This window comes from Nomascus leucogenys, chromosome 6 (assembly GCF_006542625.1).
Source record: "Nomascus leucogenys isolate Asia chromosome 6, Asia_NLE_v1, whole genome shotgun sequence".
Lineage (NCBI taxonomy): Eukaryota > Metazoa > Chordata > Mammalia > Primates > Hylobatidae > Nomascus > Nomascus leucogenys.
In genome coordinates, this window is record NC_044386.1 from 77,854,276 (window position 1) to 77,871,759 (window position 17,484).

The window sequence follows — 17,484 nt, forward strand, 5'->3', positions numbered from 1 at the left end:
CAATCTCTATGGTGGGAAAACTGGTTTAAAAAATCCAAATTACAAATGTACACAGCCTTTGATACAAGAATTCCATTTCTAGAAATTTATCTTATATATACTTGCATGTAAGTGAAATTACTTCCATACTACAAAGAATGTGGCATAATAAGAAATATAAAGTTGAGCCAGGTGCAGTGGCTCATGCCTGTACTTTGGGAGGCTGAGGCAGGTGGATCACCTGAGGTCAGGAGTTCAAGACCAGCCTGGCCAACACAGCAAAACCCTGTCTCTACTAAAAATACAAAAATTAGCCAGGCATGGTGGCTTACACCTCTAGTCCCAGCTACTGGGGAGGCTGAGAAAGGAGAACTGCTTGAACCTGGGAGGCGGACGTTGCAGTGAGCCAAGATCATGCCACTGCACTCCAGCCTGGGTGACAAAATAAGGCTCCATCTCAAAAAAAAAAAGAGAAAGAAATAAAAAGTCGTCCCTCAGTATCCATGGGGAACTGGTTACAGGACCCCCAAGGATACCAAAATCTAAAAATGCTCAAGTCTCTTACACAAAGTGGTACAGTATTTGTATATAACAAATGTATTGCCGGGCGCGGTGGCTCACGCTTGTAATCCCAGCACTTTGGGAGGCCGAGGCGGGCGGATCACGAGGTCAGGAGCTCGAGACCACGGTGAAACCCCGTCTCTACTAAAAATACAAAAAATTAGCCGGGCGTGGTGGCGGGAGCCTGTAGTCCCAGCTACTTGGAGAGGCTGGGGCAGGAGAATGGCGTGAACCCAGGAGGCGGAGCTTGCAGTGAGCCGAGATCGCGCCACTGCACTCCAGCCTGGGTGACGGAGCAAGACTCCGTCTCAAAAAAAAAAAAAACAAACAAAAACAAACAAACAAACAAAAAAAAGTATTTGTAGAGTATTTGTGTATATACATCCTCCTGTACACTTTAAATCATCTCAAAATTACTTATAATACCTCACACAGTGTAAATTCTGTGTAAATAGTTCTTATACTGTATTGTTTAGGGAATACTGACAAGGAAGAAAGTCCGTACATGTTCAGTACAGATGCAACCATGCAAATTATTTTCAATCCAAGGCTGACTGAGTCCACAGATGTAGAGGGCCAAATCTATTTGACCTTTGTCCCCAGTTCCTGGCACAGTGCTCCTAAAACCCTTGGAATATCCTCAGTGATAGGTGTCTCTTCACTCTTATTCATAATGAGTCTGTTTCACTCACATCTGAGTTTATGCTAATGAGCTGACTTCGAGTGGGGCCCCTAGATGACCTTGGAATAGAGCTGGTCACCAGAGATCAAATAATAAGAGCATTAGAATTTCAGCCCTAGCCACTGACTCCACCCCAGAAAGTGGGGTGGGAGAGAGAGGAGATTAAGCTCCATAGAAACTCTTGAACAATGAGATCTGATCAGCTTCCAGGGTTGAACACACTGAGTTGATTGGAGGGCAGTGCACCCAGGGAGCGCATAGAAACTCTGCGCTGCCTCCCACATTCCTATGCATCTCTTCCATTTAGGTGATCGTCAGTAGTATCCTTTATAATAAACCAGCAAGAGTAAGTAAACTGTTTTCCTGAGTTCTGTCAACCAGGTTAACAAATTATCTAACCTTAGGAAGAGGTTGTGGGAACCCCCAATTTATAGCAGGTGGTCCGAAGTACAGGTGGCCCAGGACTTAAAAATGGTGTCTGAAGTGGAAAGCAGTGTGTAGGAATGGGCCCTTAAGCTGTGGGGTCTGCACTAGCTCCAGATATTTACTGTGAGAACTGAATTACGCTGAATTGTTGAACACCCACTTGATGTCTGGAGAATCAAGAGAATTGGTTGCTGGTGTTGGAAAATATCCCAGAAAGATCATTCACCTTGGCACTATTTGAAATAGTACATGATTAATAACAACAGCACTAGTTAATTTGCTTATGGTACATAACCATATTTATGGGTATACCCATGTAACTGTATACTACAAAGCTGAAAAAAATATAAAATATCTACATGTAATCAAATCATAGACCTCTAAGTTATATTAAGTAAAAAAAAAAAAAAAAAAAAGGCCGAGTACAGTGGCTCACGCCTGTAATCCCAGCACTTGTGGAGGCCGAGGCGGGCGGATCATGAGGTCAGGAGATCGAGACCATTCTGGCTAACATGGTGAAACCCCATCTCTACTAAAAATACAAAAAATTAGCCGGGCGTGGTGATGGGTGCCTGTAGTCCCAGCTACTTGGGAGGCTAAAGCAGGAGAATAGCGTGAACCTGGGGGAGGCAGAGCTTGCAGTGAGCCGAGATCATGCCACTGCACTCCAGCCTGAGTGACAGAGCGAGACATCATCTCCAATAAATAAATAAATAAATCAGATACAAAAAAAGAGAATATAGTATGTTACGTTTTTTTAAAACAAGAATATGAAGGAAAATATATATATACACAGAAATGTGGAGATATATATATATATATACACATATATATATCTCCACATTTCTGTGTAGAGAATTTCTGAGTAAGATACACATTAGCAGAATGTGCATCAAATTTCTTGACAGATACACAATAACCTAATAACAATGGTTGTCCCCAGGAATGGAAAGTGGGTGACTGGGAAATAAGGGAGGGAAGGATACCTCATTCTATCTCTTTTGTGCCATTTAAATTTTAAAATATATGAACATATTTCCTATTCAAAAAATAAAATGTAAGTTAAAATAACAACTTAAGACACAAAACAAAAACTACTGCTCTTTGGACAGATGAATCAATTTTGACTTTCAAATTACTTAGAAATACACAAAAAGTTTTGTTGCCTACAATGGTGGAGAAACCATTACTGGACTTGCCTACCCACCTTAAAAATACAGTTTTTCAGTTACATAAACGAAACAACTGCTTTCAGACAATAGCCAACAAGCAGTGAAGGGCTATGATTTAAGAAAAAAGGAACGTGCAACAATGAGAAAGAACTCCAGAAATCTGCACAGGCGTTCACCTGTAGTCTTTGGCTCAATACTATCGTGGATGCATAAAGAGAGACTCCACAAAGGTGGGCCCAAAAACAACCATTGAGGAGCTGTTAGTTGACCAACTACTGGATCTTGCAAGAGACAGGGATACACCGAAGTTCTGATCAAGCACAGAAGACAGACTTTGTTGTCATTTAATAGAGAACCCAGAAAAGCCACTCCTTGGAAATAGGAACAAACTATTCCTAGAATAAAGGCTACTTCAAACCTATCTTAACAAAGCTTAAAAACAAGGCTCGGCCCTCGGAGCCCTGCGCCGCCGCCATGTCCTCCGGGGCTAGCGCGAGCGCCCTGCGGCGCCTGGTGGAACAGCTCAAGCTGGAGGCTGGCGTGGAGAGCATGTCTCTCAGGCAGCTGCAGAGCTTCAACAGTACTGTATGCAGAATGCCTGCAAGGATGCCCTGCTGCTGGGTGTTTCAGCTGGAAGTAACCCCTTCCGGAAGCCCAGATCCTGTGCTTTACTCTGAAGACTCTAGGAGAGAAGTTAGCTGAGGAATGCCTTCAAGCACAAAGTGATGAATGACTGCCTTCAAGTCTCAAGAAAACACTTTTCCCTAACTTTTAGAGATATTTCAGCCATTTCCTGTGGCCTGGTCCTATAGCCAAAATCACAGAAATTCATGAGTTTCTACTTGAGTGAGGAAACTGGGTAAAGGAATAGAGTTTTAAATAGTAATAGGTTTTTTTTTGTGCAAGTACTTTTATACATAAGATAAACAAAAACCTTACTACCAAACATACCAAAATACACCTCTTTCATAAGTGAGTTACTAAGATTTCTATACCTGGAATATCATGTATGTTTCATTTACTGGATGTTCACATTTTAGGAAGGAAAATAGTTTTGTTTATTTAAACAACTGAATACTTGTAAACTGTTGTTCCTGGAAGATATTTATACCATAAAAAAATTGTTCTTTTCTCATGAATTTACAATTCCTACATGAAGACCAGAAAGTACAAATTGCTGGGAGGAAGAATCGGCGTTACTAATCAACTGATGTCTTGATTTTTCTAAATGGGAAGATTGTTTTATTTTTAACACTAATTACAGGAGCAGATTCTTAGCAAACTTGTTTGGAAAAGTTAATGTTATGATGTGCATTAGGCTGCCCCATCGTGTATATAAATGAAGCAGATTTGATCTTTGTATTCTTACGTTCTTCTACTTTGTAGTTGTGGCTGTACTTAAAGAAATACAGAATTTCATATATTTAAAAATGTTTAAAATGTGACCCACAGAACATTGTAAATGATTAGAAACAAACATGAAAATATTACAACCTAAAAGAATTCTTAACTTCACAAGTGTTTGACTTTGATGATGTGCCTTTGATTTAATTTGAGACACTTTTTCAGAAGGATACATTATTCATGTTTGTAACAGTCTTTGAAGAGCTTGGAAATAAAATTTCTGCTTAATTAATCATAAAAAAAAAAGGCTCAAAAGGGTCAAGCTGATCCACAAGTTACTCAACTATCTAACAAAACAAAACTCCATGCTTTTTAAAAAAAAATATGAACAGTTAAACTGTGGTATATCCATAAAATAGGATAGAATTTAGTAATAAAAAGGAACAAACTATTGATAAACACAACAATTTGTACAAACTTCAAAAAAATTATGCTGAGTGGAAAAGTCAATCTCAAAAGATACTACTTGCATAATATGATTCATGCGACGATCATGAAATAATCTAATTATGGAGACGGAGAACCAATTAATGGTTGTTAAGGATTATAGATGGGGGAGGGGATGAATGTGGCCATAAAGGGATAGCACAAGGGAGTCTGGTGATGCTACCATTGAGTATCTTTGATTGTAGGGATAATTACACAAGACTACCCATGTGACAAAATTGCACAGAATTACGCACAGGCACACACACACGCACGTACATGTAAAACTGATGAAACTCAAATAAACTCTATGCATTGTACCAATATCAGTCTTGGTCTTGATGTTGTAATATAGTTACGTAAATTGTGAACACTGAGGGAGGCTGGGGGAAAGATGTCCAGGACTTCCCAGTACAAGCTCCTGTGAATCTACAATTATTTTTAAATTAAAAGTTTTTTTAAAATCCAGACACAGGTGGGCACAGTGGCTCACATCTGTAGTCCCCGTATTTTGGGAGGGCAAGGTGGCCAGATCGCTTGAGCCCCGGAGTTTTCAATAAGCCTGGGCAATGTGGCAAGACTCCATCTCTAATTTTAAAAAAAAACAAACAAAGAACGACGACAAAAAGACACTAAATATTAATCAAAATGTGAAATATCCAATTAAAAACCACAAACTACTAAAAAAACAAGGGGAAAAAAACCAAACCACTAACTATAAAGAAATGTGACAAGGAAGAAGAAAACTGGTCCCCCCAAAAAAAAAAAAAGTCAGAATGAGTGATAATAGAATTAGCAGACAAGGATTTGGTGATTTAGTGTCTATATATTGTAAATATGTTAAAGAATTATGGGGAAAATATAAGCATAATAAGGAGAAACCAGAAACTGTCGAAAGAGGGGAGGAGAGGGACAGGGAAGAGAGGAGAGAGGGAAAGGGATAAGAGGGGAGGAAACTTCCAGAACTGGAAAATATAATTTCTAAAACGAAAAAAAAATTATATATATATATATATATATATCTCACTGGACTGACTTAAGAGCAGATGAGATACTGCAAGAAAGAGTATCAGTGAACTTGAAGACAGGGTAACAAAAATTATCTAACTTGATGTACAGAGAGATAGAGTTTAAAAAAACAAAACAAAAAACCCAGAGCCTCAGTAACCTGTGAAACAGTAAATAAATAAAGAAGCGAGAGGAGACAGAAAAAAAATTTGATAAAATGATAAAAAACTTCCAAATTGATAAAACTATAAACACAAGTCTAAGAAGCTCAGCAAACACCAAGAAAGATACACACAAAGAAAAACCCACAAGACACACCACAGTCACTGCTGAAAATCAGCGTTAAAAAAAAATCTTAAAATCCATCAAAGAGACTGATTATATGCAGAATGACTGCTGATTTAACATTAGAAATAATGCAAGCAGGCCCGCCGTGGTGGCTCACGCCTGTAATCCTAGCACTTTGGGAGGCCAAGGTGGGCAGATTGCCTGAGCTTAGGAGTTCAAGACCAGCCTGGGCAACATGGTGAAAGCCCGTCTCTACTAAAATACAAAAAATTAGCCAGGCATGGTGGTGTGCGCCTATAGTCCCAGCTACTCGGGAGGATGAGGCAGGAGAATTGCTTGAACCCAGGAGGCGGAGGTTGCAGTGAGCTGAGATCACACCACTGCACTCCAACATGGGCGACACAGCAAGACTCTTGTCTCCAAAAATAAAAAATAAAAATAATAATGCAAGCTAGAAATTATTGGAGTAACTTTTTTAATGCTGAAAGAAAAACAATGTCAATCCAAATTCTATAGCCAATAAAAAAGATCATTTAAAAATACATTGTCATGAAGAATAAAAAAGAAAACATCATTATAGTACTGCAGACATTAAGAGTGATAAAGTAATATTATGAGCATAATGAAAATAAATTCAATTGCCTAGATAAACTCCTTAAAAGGTACAAATTATGAAAACTATCACAAAATATAGAAAATCTGAATAAGCCCCTATCTACTGAAGAAAATGAATTCATGATTTAAGGCCTTTCCACAAGGAAAATACCAGGGCCAGATGGTTCCCCTGATGTCCTATAAAACTATTTTAAGAAAAGAGGAGGGAAGAGTACTCAACTCATTTTATGTGGCTCACATTACTCTGATTCCAAAACCAAAGACAGACCCCCCCCCAAAAAAAAAAAGACTGATATTCCTTATGAACATAAACAAAAAAATCCAACCAAAAACTAGAAAACTGAACAAAGCAATAAATAAAAAGGACAATACATCATAAGCAAATGAAGTAATAAGAGGCTGGCTTAACGTTCTAAAATCATCAATGTAATTCACCACATTCAAAGGGGAGAAAAGCCACAAAATCATCTCATTAGGTACAGAAAAAGCATCTAACAAATTTCAGCACCCACTCATGGTAAAATTCTCAGCAAACTAGGAAGAGACAGGAACTTCCTTAACCGGATAAAATGCATCTACAAACTCCAGTTAACATCATATTTAAAGGTGAAAGACTGAATGCTTCTCCCCTAAGATTGGGCGTAAGTAAAGATGTTCACACTTGCCACTTTTATGCAACTCTGTAACATTCAGTATGATGTTACAGATACCACAACAAGCCAAGAAAAATAAATAAAAGACACAGTTTGGAAATGGAGCAATAAAACGGCCTTTATTTACAGACAATATTATCTTCTATGTAGCAAATCCTAAGAAATCTACCCAAAATCTACTAGAATAAATGAGTTTAACACAAAGTAACAAGATACGAGACTAACATACAAAAATAAAATAGTAGGGCTGGGGGTGGTGGCTCACGCCTGTAATCCCAGTACTTTGGAAGGCCAAGGCAGGAGGATCACTTGAGCCCACGAGTTTGAGAAGAGCCTAGGCAACATAGCAAGATCTTGTCTCTATGAAAAGTTTTTAAAATTAGCCGGGCGTGGTGGTGTGTGGCTGTAATCCCAGCTACTCAGGAGGCTGAGGTGGGAGGATCGCTTGCGCACAGGAGATCAGGGCTTCAGTGAGCTATGATCATGCCGCTGCACTCCAGCCTGGGCGACAGAGCAAGGCTCTGTCTCAAAAAAAATAAAATAATATGTTGTGTATTAGCAGCAAACACTGGAAGATGAAATTTAAAAAACAATCTCATTTACAATAGCATTTTTATAGTACTTAAGAGTAAAGATGTTCAATGCCTCTAGTGAAAACAGTAAAACACTCTCAAAGAAATTAAAGACCACCTAAGTAAATGGAGAGATACATCATGTCCATGAATTTGAAGACTCCACAGTATCAGAATGTCAACTGTACCCAAATTATCTATAGATTCAACATAATCTCAATCAAAATCCCAGCAGGTTTTACTGTAGAAACTGAGAAGGAACTCTAAAATGTATATGGGAATGCAAAGGACCTAGAATAGCAAAACAATTCTGAAAAAAAAAAGATGACTTACACTATTAGATTTCAAGACATTATGCCAGTTATCATTTTATTGCCTCTGGGTTCCTCCTAATCTACACTTCACTGCCTTCTTGGACCCTGTAAACATTTCTCTTTTGCCAGCTAGTGATAAGCTTTGTCAACAGATGGCTCTGAAGTAGTACTTTTCTTTCTGGTTTCAGGGTGCTTCTGTTCCAGCTGCCAGAGACATGCAACTGGTATACCCTGTGGTGCTCACTCTTCAGCAAAATTTGTTGCCAGTTTTGACTGGTGGTCCCTACCCACCAATACTGGCCCTACCAACTGTGGACCAGCTCTGGCCCAGGGAAGAAGTTCTCCGATGAGCTGCCACATCCTTGCCAGTAATGTCTGAATCCCAACTTCAAAGAAAGGATCCCCATCCAAATTTGTCTCTTTGGTAAATGTCTCTCAGCTCTAGAGTATTTTTTAGAATGTTTTTCCTCATCCTCTTTTAGTTGCTAATCCCCAGAAATAGTAATCCTTTGTGTTGTTTTACTGTATAAAAACAGCATATTCTTTATTTTACATACTTTCAGCACAAGATAAACAACAATAAAAAAAAAACAGGATATACAACATCCAATTCTGCTGTCAAAGTAGGGAGGGAATGGGGCTTGACGCCCTTGTTTCCTGCCTTAGACACAAGGACAGGAGAGAAAAAATACTAGATATCAGCAGAGAGAGCCAGGTGGTACAGGACCACTCAAAGCTGCAGTGGGAACCATGGGGACACTATACAAGGGCACACGGTTTCCAAGTATAAACTCTTAATTTACTTGTTCCATGTGAGACACATCCTCATCGCCCCCAGCAGAGCTGGATCTCATCAGGAACAGCAGCACTGAGTTCCTCTGTTGCCACTTCATCTTCATCAATAGCTAACCTAGCTTGATCATGTGGTAGATGCAGCTGGATAGGTCTGAGGATCCTCAAAGGGAGAAGCCAGAAGAGAGCAGTGTGGTTTCAAACAGCAGCACCACTAGGTCACTGACAGCCTTGTTGTTCTTGTCTGCCTCAGCCTTCTGCTGTAGTGTCTCCATAATGGCGTGGTTGGGGTTGATCTCCAGGTGCTTTTTAGCCATCATATAACCCATCATAGAGTTGTCCCAAAATGCCTGCGCTTTCATGATCCACTTCATATTGGCTATCTAGCTGTAGGTGCTGGTCACAATGCAGCTGGGTGAAGACACAAGATTGTCACCTTCTCAACCTTCTTATCTAAGATTTCTTTCATGAGCCTGCAGAGGTTCTCAAACTTTACCTTGCTCTCCTCTATTATCTTCTTCTCCTCCTCATCGTCAGGTAGCTCCAGACCCTCCTTGGTAACTGAGACCAGGCCCTTCCCATCAAATTCCTTGAGCTGCTGCACACAGTACTCATCAATGGGCTCACTCATATATACTGCCTCGAAGCCCTTCTTCCAGACTTGCTCCATAAAAGCAGAGTTGGCTACCTACTCTTTGCACTCACCGATGATGTCACAGATGGACTTCTGTGCCTCCTTCATGCAAGACACATACTCTGACAGAGATGTCATCTCATCTCCAGACTGGAAAGTGTGAGACCACAGCAGTTCAGACAGGTGTCGCTAGTTAATAGAGTCCTCATGGATTCCAAGCCATGAGATTTTAGAGAATGCCTCATCTAATTTCTTGTTATTCTCCTTGTCTTCTGCCAGCCCAGAGAAGCTCAAGCCACTTCTTCTTCTTCTTCTTCTTCTTTTTTTTTTTGAGACAGAGCCTTGCTCTGTCGCCCAGGCTGTAGTGCAGTGGCATGGATCTTGGCTCACTGCAACTTCCACCTCCCAGGTTCAAGCAATTCTCCCACCTCAGCCTCCCAAGTAGCTGGGATTACAGGCATTGTGCCACCAAGCCCAGCTATTTTTTGTATTTTTAGTAGAGACGGGGTTTCACCATGTTGACCAGGCTGGTCTTGAACTCCTGACCTCAAGTGATCTGCCCGCCTCAGCCTCCCAAAATGCTAGGATTACAGGCGTGAGCCACCATGCCCGGCCGGCATTTCTTAACAATGTTTTTGCAAATGACTTCCAAGATTTTGCTCTGCTGGAGCATTTCCCAGGAGATGTTTGGGGAAAGATCCTTAGAGTCAACCATACCACAGATAAAGCCGAGATACTCTGGCATCAAATCATCAAAGCTGTCCATGATCAACACATGATGGACACAGAGTTGTTCATTTTCCTCTTGTTCTCAAAGGGAGCCTGATGAGGGATGAATAGCAATGCCCTGAATTCCAACTGACCTTCTACAGGGAATTGCCTGACTGCCAAGTGGTCTTCCCAGGCACTGGTGAGGTTCTTGTAGAATTCTCCATACTCTTCCTGGGTGATGTCATCAGGGTTTCTGGTCCAAATAGGCTTGGTCTGGTTTAGTTCTTCCTGATCAGTGTATTTCTCCTTGATCTTCTTTGTTTTCTTCTTCTTATTCTTATCAGTGTCATCCTCCGCATCGGAACCCACATCTTCAATCTTGGGCTTTTCTTCGTCATCTTTATCTTCCTCTTCTTTCTCACCTTTCTCTTCCTCATCATCACTGATTTCCTTCTCTGGTTCCTTCTCCAAATAAACGGCGATAAGACAGCCTATGAACTGAGAGTGCTTCTTCACTACTTCTTTGGCCCACCTCTCTTCTAAGTACTCTGTCTGATCTTCTTTAAGGTGAAGGATCACTTTGGTATCCCTGTCAATGGGCTCACCATGGTCAACACGTAAAGTGAAGGAACTCCCAGCAGAAGATGCCCAGGAATACTGTTCTTCGTCATTGTGCTTTGTGATGGCTACTTTCTCTGCCACCAAGTAGGCAGAATAAAAGCCAACACCAAATTGCCCAATCATGGAGATTTCTGCATCAGACTGAAAAGCCTCGATAAATGCTTTAGTACCAGACTTGGCAATGGCTCCCAAATTATTTATGAGATCAGCCTTGGTCATGCCAATGCCTGTGTCGACCAAAGTCAGGATGCATTCCTGAGGGTTGGGGATGATGTCAATTTTCAGTTCTTTACCACCGTCCAACTTGGAAGGGTCTGTCAGGCTCTCATAGCAAATCTTGTCTAAGCCATCAGAAGCATTAGACATCAACTCCTGAAGGAAAATCTCCTTGTTGGAATAGAAGGTATTGATTATGAGAGACATGAGTTGGGCAATTTCTGCCTAAAAGGCAAAAGTCGCCACCTCCCCTTCTCGATGGTACACCTCCTCAGACATCTTGAAAGGAAAAGGCTTACAAGCTAAATCTTGAAAGGAAAAGGCTACGAGCAAGATGGGCTGGGTGTCCAAAATGCACAAGGCACCAAGGCTGCACAGGGGTGACTCAAGAGCTAATTCTTTATACTAAAATTTCATTCTTCAAATTACTGTATGGATTCTGCCTCGTAAATGGACCTTGCTTAGCACATGTACCATAAAGCTACAGTAATCAAACAGTGGCATAAAAATATAGGCATAAAAATCAATGAAATGAAAGACCTAAGAATATATAAATAGGTCTGTCTCAACATATATAGATCACGGCAATTCAAAGAATTGATAGTTTTTTCAAAAAGTGATGCTAAAAAATTGATATCCATGTGAAAAATATTACCCTTGACCCTTACCTCTATCATAAAGAAAAATTAAATTGAATTGCAGTACAGACTTACATGTAAAACTGTAACTGGAAACATCTAGAAGAAAACTGTCATGGCCTTGGCAGTCAATGTTATCTTAAGAAACAAAAGCAAAAACCATAAAAGAAAAAAATTTTTTCATTAAAAGGGCTTCTTAAAAATTCAAAACTTCCGCTGAGAAATAGTTTAAAAAAAAAAAAAAAAGGCAACCCACAGTCTGGGAGAAAACATTCACAATACATATATGGTCTGACAAAGAACTTACATTCAGAATATCTTTTTAAAAACCTCTTACAAATCAATAATAAGACAACCATTCAAAGACAATCAACAACGTGAAAAAACACTTCACAAAGAAGATAATACAGGTGGCAAACAAGCATATGGAAACCTACATAACATCATTAGTCAACAGAGAAATGTAAATCAGAACTAGAATAATACATTATCACATACCCTTTGCTAGAATAACATCTCCAAATATTAGCAGGATGTTGAGTACTTGGAACTCACATACTGCTGACGGAAATGGAAAATGACAACATCACTTTGGAAAACTGTTTAGCACTTTCTTACAAAGTCAAACATATAAAAACTGGGCCGGGCACAATGGCTCATGCCTATAATCCCAGCACTTTGGGAGGCCGAGACAGGTGGATCACTGAAGGTCAGGAGCTCAAGACCAGCCTGGCCAGCATGTTTGAAACCCCGTCTGTACTAAACATACAACAATTAGCCAGGTGTGGTGGCAGGTGCCTGTAACCTCAGTGATTTGGGAGGCTGAGGCAAGAGAATTGCTTGAACCTGGGAGGAGGAGGTTGCAGTGAGCCAAGATCGCGACACTGTACTCCAGCCTGGGAAACAAAACAAGACTCCATTTCAAAACAAAAACAAAAACAAACAAGGCCAGGCGAGTTGGCTAGTGCCTGTAATTCCAGTACTTTGGGAGGCTGAGGGAAACTCCATCTAAAACCAACAAACAAACAAACAAACAAAAAAACCATATGACCCAGCAATTCTACTCAAGAAAAAAGAAAACATAAAGCATATATCCACACAAATAATTGAACACAAATGTTTGCAGCAGCTTTATTTATGACAGCCAAAAACTGAACATAACCTAAATGTCTAACAACAAGTAAAGAGAAAGATGTATTCATATAATGGCAAACTACTCAGAAATCAAAAAAAAAAAGCCAACTATTGAAAATACGCACTTTTCTTAAGACACAAAAGAATGCAGAATCTAATTCCATTGATATGTAATTCTGGAACAGTCAAAATCTATATATAGTGACAGGAAGCAGATCAGTAGTTGCCTAGGGTGGAGACTAAGAGTAAAAAGTAATGAGGGAATTTTGTGGTATGACAGAAATATTCTTTATCTTGATTTCAATGGCAGTTGCCTAAGTATATACATTTGCCAAAATGTACCTCCAACTATATGACTAACATGAATATATTTTATATAAGTAGGGGTCAGTAGCATACATTTACTAGCTTCGAAATTGTGTCCATTTTTAAACACTGTCTATTTTCTCTTTTCCTTCATTTCATGTCAATCTTGGCACCCTTTTAGTTCAAGGCTGTACTCACATTCCTCTTGCCAAAAAACTCCCAGGGCTTCCCAGGTAAAAGAACTCCAGGCTTTCTCCTTAAAGCCTTAAGGACCCAAGCTACTGCTGTAAGTAATCAACAAAGCCCAACACATCTTCTAAATGAGAACTCCACAAACTTAAAAATAGACTCTCCTGAACAAACAAGTATCCTGCCTCAACTTTTGCTGCCTATCATGTATGTTCATAAAATTACTTTTGCAAACTGACAGGAAATTCTAGGCCATATATGTGACTGTAAATACATAGATTATGTTTATAAAGGTTCATACTATTTTGAAAAATCATTAATTTATCATATGTACACATTTACAGTTACTATAAAAACACATGGTGAAACATATGAAAAATACAACAGACAAACCAACCAACCAACCAAGCGACAACAAAACAGGTCTACCCTGGAGTCATACTCTAATTTTTTCTATTTTCCTCCCTTTCTGATCCTTTATCCCACTTTCTTTTTCTTCCTCTTCCTTCTCCTTCTTCTTTGTCAAATAGAGGATTGAGTTATTATCATTGATCCATACAAAGTCCCTCTCTCATTTATTTTCTTTAATTCCCACCCCCTATTTCTATTCCCTGTCTTCCCATGTGCAACCGTCCTAATATGTTTGATATACATCTTTTTGTTTGTACTTTAAAAAAAAAACAAAAACCGTCTTTTTAATTTCATTTGAATTGTCTTCAAACATAAGTTGATCAAAGAAGTTGTGAAGCATTTTCAAAGTTGAGTTTTTTCCTTGAGATTTGATGCATCTATTTCTCCTGATGATTTCTGTCAATGGATTTCTCAGTTGTTTTTTGTTTTTGTTTTTGTTTTTTGTTTCTCTGAATCTATTTCTATGTCCACTATTTTTCTGTTTATCTCTATACTATAATATACAAAGGATTTTGTATATTTTTCTTTACGATCCACAAATTGTTGGCAAATTTTTTTTTAATTTCCCCTTTTTTGTATTTGTACATTTTGTTTATAGTTTATTTGTAATTTGGTTGTACTGTCTTTGCTAGATAAACCCAGGACAGCTTTTCATATGTAGAATTGTAAATACAGTAAACAGCTTTTATTTCAGACTTTAGGGCAAAAACCCAAAGAGATTCACCTTTAAATAAAATAAATCGCTTCAAAAAGCCAAAAAAAAACCACTATCTCAAAACAGCATCGTCATTAAGATTTATTATTCAGCAAAATTACACCATGAAACCATTGTTAAATGAAAGCACTAGTATTCTATATGGAAAAAAAAAAATTGAGGGCAAAAGCTACAAAAAGATATTTAAGTTTTAATATAAGACCTGGCCAACAGAGCGAGACTCTGTCTAAAAAAAAAAAAGAACAAACATTCTGGCCTGGCACGGTGTTGGTGGTAATCCCAACATTTTGGGAGGCCGAGACGGATAGATATTTGAGGCCAGGAGTTCAAGACCAGCCTGGCCAACGTGGTGAAACCCTGTCTCTACTACAAATATAAAAATTAAGCAGGATGCGGTGGCTCACACTTGTAATCCCAGCACTTTGGGAGGCCGAGGCGGGTGGATCACCTTAGGTCAGGAGTTCAAGACCAGCCTGACCAACATGGTGCAACCCCATCTCTACTGAAATTACAAAATGAGCCGGGTGTGATGATACATGCCTGTAATCCCAGCTACTCGGGAAGCTGCAGCAGGAGAATCGCTTGAACCCAGGAGGCAGAGGTTAAGGTGAGCTGAGATTGCACCACTGCACTCCAGCCTGGGCAACAAGAGTGAGATTCTACCTCAAAAATTAAAAATACAAAAATTAGCCGGGCGGTAGTGGTGCACGCTACTCCCAGCACTTTGAGAGGCTGAAGCAGGAGAATCCTGAGCCCGGGAGGCAGAGGTTGCAGTGGGCCAAGATCGCGCCCCTGCACTTCAGTCTGGGTGACAGAGTGAGACCCTGTCTCAACAACAACAAAAAACATTCTATGCTATACACCCTACCCAAAGAAATATTTATATATCTATTAAGGTGTCTAAGTACAAGCTAGATAAACAACTTAGAAGGAAAACAGAAGTTAAGAACACTTGAAGTAGGCCCCCTTACAGCCTTGATACTGATTTCTTTTTTTCTTTCTTTTTTTTTTTTTTTTTCCAAGACGAATCTCACTCTCTCTCTCGCCCAGGCTAGAACGCAATGGCGCGATCTCGGCTCACTGCAACGTCCACCTCCCAGGTTCAAGTGATTCTTCCGCCTCAGCCTCCCGAGCAGCTGGGATTACAGGCATCTGCCATCATGACCAGCTAATTTTTGTACTTTTGTAGAGATGGGGTTTCACCACGCTGGCCAGGCTAGTCTCGAACTCCTGACCTCAGGTGATCCACCGCTTCAGCCTCCGACAAAGTGCTGGGATTACAGGTGTGAGCCACCGCGCCACCTGCGCCTGGCCAATATTGATTTCGTAATAAGAAAATCATCTCATACTGACAAAGGGTGCTGCCTGGGGACCACACGATGATACTGCTCATGAAGGGTCCCCTCCATTCCTTAGTCCTAAGCAGCTAGAGCACAGCACGTTTTGAGAGCCCAGACCCAACAAGGCTGTATCCTGCCCTGGGGCCAAACAGCCCCTGCATCTCCATATCCCTGGAGTCCACTTACATCCCCCACCTACAGCCACTGTTGTGATCCCATGCTGCCCCCAAGCCAAAGTGTAAACCACTGGCAGCAACCCCACTGCCCCCAGCAGCAGAGCTGCTATATATTTTCATGTGCCCCAAGGAGGCCTAAGATTAGACTGATAAGACTCCCACCACCCAAAGCCAGCACTCCTGCTGGCTGCTGCCACTGGTGCTAAACCACAAACTATTGGCAGTGACCCTGCTGCCCCAAGCAGTGGAGCTACTACACCTTTACAAGTGTCCTGGGGCCCAAGGACCCACTCATCAGCTGACTGCTTATGTCTGGTGCCAATGAAAGCAACCCTTCCCTCCCCAGTGGCAGGGCCCCACTCGAGCACTCCACTGCGGCCACGGGGATCACCCCACCCCTGCCTACCACAGCCAACACCCATACACATTACTAGTGGGCCTGAAGACAGGTCTACCCAGCCCCCTCCACCACCGTTAACATGTGAACACTTCTTCTAGGGGCCTGAGATTTAGCCCACTCAATCTGCCATTAAATACCACAGCTGGTCCCCAACCACATGCACCACCTGCAGGCCTGGAGACTGGCCTGCCCAGCCCATTGCAGCTACTGCCATTATCAGCACAGACCACCTGGGAAACAGAGGGTTTTCCCACTATCAACCATGCCACATACGCTGCCCAGGAGCCTGGGAATCTGCTCACCCAATTGGCCAACCACTGCCCTTACCAACACCCAAGTAAGCCACCTGGAGGCCCAAGAATCAGCCCACCCGGACCTGCTAACACCAGTGCCAGCATATGCTGCCCTGAGGCCCAAGGACAGGCCCACTTGGTGAACCTGTCCCCAGCTAAGCCTCACCACAGACTCCACTAACAAACCAAACTCTACATCACTGAGAAAATCAGACACTACTAACGCTGTAAACAGCCGAATAATTTATACGGAGACTATACCACTGCATGCACCCAGATTCATGCCAAAATGCCCTACCCAATCAACATCATAAGCACATCTTCAGGAAAAAGCCCTCACCTAAGAAAGCGAATTCAAAAAACTGCAAGAAGTTATACCATATGCGCAGTAAGGACCAAAGAAACATGATAAAGCAAGGAAATATGACCTCTAAAGTAACACAGTAATTCTGCAGCAATAGATTCCAATGAAAAAGAAATTTATGAGATCCCAGAAAAAGAATTCAAAATAATATTTAAAAAGCTAAGTGAGATAAAACATACAGACACAATACTAAGAAATCATAAAATTTAGAATACGAATGAGAAATTTACCAAAAAGACAGATATCATAGGGCTAGGCTCACATCTGTAATCCCAGCACTGAGGGAGGCTGAGGCAGGTGGATCGTTTGAACCCAGGAGTTTGAGACCAGCCTGGGCAACATGGCAAAACCCCATCTCTACCAAAAAAAAAAAAAAAAAAAAAATTAGCCCAGCATAGTGGCATGAACCTGTAGTCCCAACTACTCAGGGGGTTGAGGTGGGAG

General features: G+C 40.8%; 1 protein-coding gene and 2 pseudogenes across 4 annotated transcripts in view; 1 reads left to right on the forward strand and 2 right to left on the reverse strand.

The window, feature by feature from the left end:
• ADAM10 (ADAM metallopeptidase domain 10) overlaps nucleotides 1–17,484 on the reverse strand; it is a 159,562-nt gene that overhangs the window by 89,819 nt on the left and 52,259 nt on the right. The window lies entirely within an intron of this gene.
• LOC115835507 lies at nucleotides 3,295–3,920 on the forward strand (annotated as a pseudogene). Its single transcript, XR_004030527.1, has one exon. The product of XR_004030527.1 is annotated as a guanine nucleotide-binding protein G(I)/G(S)/G(O) subunit gamma-10 pseudogene (transcript).
• Nucleotides 8,895–11,912, reverse strand: LOC101176298 (annotated as a pseudogene). Its single transcript, XR_004030526.1, has 2 exons — nucleotides 10,141–11,912; nucleotides 8,895–9,824 (listed from the first exon to the last, which is right to left on the reverse strand). The product of XR_004030526.1 is annotated as a putative heat shock protein HSP 90-beta 4 (transcript).